The following is a 3,053-nucleotide window of genomic DNA, read 5'->3' as shown; positions in this document are numbered from 1 at the left end:
CGCAGCCTATACGTGATTCCGGAAAACCTCGGTACCCTGGAAGAGCTTGGGTAAGCAATCTAGCGGCGGCCAGTCAGAGCCTCAGAGCAGGATTTGATCCCGCCCTGCTCATCCAGGAGCCAATCACCGCTCCGCGCCCTTCCACCCCCTCCACACCCCCGCTGTTGATTGGAATCGGTAGAGCCAACGCAGGCGGGACCAGACGGTGGCTTCCAGATAGGTGGGGGCTCTATGCTGAGGGTGGGGCTCTCCCCTCTCCGGCCCCCAGGGCCAAGGCCAGTCAGGGCATCGCCATTCTCTCGTCTGGGGTAGGGGCCGATCCACGCGTGGGATCTTTCGTGTCCCCAAACATACAGTGGTTTCTTCCAAAATACACGACCCCCCACCCCTGTGGTACCTCCCAGAGCAGACTGCTCCATCTTCGCATCACGCAATAGTGTGTCCCGGAGCTGCAAAGTCTCATCCTTAACTCTTCATTCCCAACCCTCCTCACGCTCTTCGTGTGTGCGATCTAAGAAGGGCTGTTTCATGTCAACGTCCTAAGGGTCATTCAAACTTCGGTTCACGCCAAAACAACTAGACTCTCTCTCCCTTTCATATCTTCCTTCCCCGGCCCATGTTCCATCCCTGTCTCCCTCTTACATATCCCTCGATAGACCGTTCCAGCCCCATAATCTGATGATCTTGTTGAGAGCCATGCCAAGGGATCTGACCCCTTGCTGCAGAGCAGTGGCCCGTAAGAAGGCATTCGTTCCCCTGATGCCACTGATGGAAGTGTGAATTTGTGTGCCAGTATCTATCAAAATAAAAAAATGACACCCCCTTCCCACTAGAATGGCAGTACCAGCAGGGTGTATATGGATTTCTAGTTCCCCTGTGTCTCCACAGCACCTAAAACTGTGCCCTGTACACAGTAGGTGCTCAAAGCGGGGTTGTTGAATAAGTGACTCCTTTGACCCGGCAGTTCCACTTCTAAATATGTGTTCTAAGGAAATACACATGCACAGGTCTGTGTGCACAAGAATAGGAGGAGCACACAACTGGCGGGGAAGGGTGATTCATCTTATACCATGGAGTACGGGCTGGCTGTGAGACAAAATAAGACCCCAACACTGGAAACATACCCCAAATCGCTCAGGGTTGTCACATCATTGAACACAGAGCACAAAAGAGCTTGGAGAACTCACACGATGAGGCATAGATAACCAGTTAGTTCATAGATCTTATCCTCCAGTCACAGACTCCTACAAACATCTCAGAGGCTTCACTCCCTGGGACACCAAAACACCTCAGGGACCCTCCACACTGGGACACGAACCCCAGATAGTTCACATACCTCATACCACGGACACAGTCCCCAAAACAGCTCAGACACCTTGCCACCTGAGATTTACATTAAAAATCTGGACAGGATTTCCCTGGTGGCGCAGTGGTTTAAGAATCCGTCTGCCAATGCAGGGGACACGGGTTCGATCCCTGGTCTGCGAAGATCCCACATGTCGCGGAGCACCTAAGCCCGCGAGCCACAACTACTGAAGCCCGCGTGCCTAAAGCCCGTGCTCCACAACAATAGAAGCCACTGCAATAAGAAGCCTGTGCACTGCAACAAAGAGTAGCCCCACTTGCTGCAACTAGAGAAAGCCCACGTGCAGCAGTAAAGACCCAACACAGCCAAAAATAAATAAATAATAAAAAAATATTTAAAAAAAAAATCTGGACAAAGACCTCACGCCCTTGACATACACCACAAAACAATGCAGAGGCCTGGACACAAACAGAATGAGGGTGCCACACATGTACCTGCAGGAAGGACTGTCTAAAGGACATAATGTTAATGGGCGAGCAAGTGGGAAAAAAATGCTCAAAGATATAAGATGTGCACCGGCCCTGCAAAGTGTTCTGAGACCTCACACCCAAACAACTCAGAGAGCTGTGACACAAACTTTGTGCCCCAAATCATAATCACTTCAGTGATCCCACTCCCTGTGATATTGACCCCAAACATCTCAGAAAGGTGACATCCTGCACATAAGTTCCTAAGCAACTCAGGAACCTCACACCCTGGGACAAGACACAGAACCAAAAATAGTACAGCGACCTGAGACTCTGGAAACATATCTCTAAACAGCTAATGAGACTTTATACTCAGGAACACAGACATCCAAATACTCAGAGACCCCACACCCTGGAAGAAAGTTTCCAAAACAGTGCAGAGACTTGATACCCTCTAACAAAGGCCCCTAAACATCTCAGATACCCCAAAACCCTGAGACACAAAGTTCACAACAACGTAAAGACCTCATACCTTGGACGCAGACCTGGAAACATTTCAGAGACCTTACAACTTGGCACACAAGTTAGATAAATAAATAGATCAAAGATTTCAGACCCTAGAAACAAACCCCAAATAGCCTGTGAGACTTTATACTTAAGAACTCAGACACTCAAAAAACACAGACACCTCACACCTGGGAAAAGGGACACTGATACAACTCAGTGACCTCTCTGCCTGGACACAGACCCTAATAGATCAGACATATCACTCTCTGCAACTGAGACCACCAAAAAGATCAGAAACCTCATGCCTGGAAACAAAACCCAAATTACTCAAAAACGCGACATCATGGAACTCAGTATGCACATGAGCTTGGACAACTTGCACACGAAGACCAAGAATCCCAAACTACTCACAGATCTCCAGACACAGGTGCCCAGAACCTGATAGACTTTATACACTAGACAGAGGCCTCTAAAACATTTCCAAGCTCACACACTCTGGGAAAGAGACCCGCCGAGAGAATAGAGATGCCCTACCTCGCGTGACACATCCCCATAAATAATTTTGGAAACTGACCCCAAATAGGGCAGGGACATCACAATCAAGAAAGTAATCCCTACCCTCCTACACTGTTGGTGGGAATGTAAATTGGTGCAGCCACCATGGAAAACAGTATGGAGGTTCCTCCAAAAAAGAAAAGTAGAGTTGCCATATGATCCAGCAATCCCATTCCTGGGCATATATCTGGATAAAACTCTAATTTGAAAAGATACAT

Source organism: Physeter macrocephalus, chromosome 21 (genome assembly GCF_002837175.3).
Source record: "Physeter macrocephalus isolate SW-GA chromosome 21, ASM283717v5, whole genome shotgun sequence".
Classification (NCBI taxonomy): Eukaryota; Metazoa; Chordata; class Mammalia; order Artiodactyla; family Physeteridae; genus Physeter; species Physeter macrocephalus.
This window is presented reverse-complemented; position numbering follows the sequence as displayed.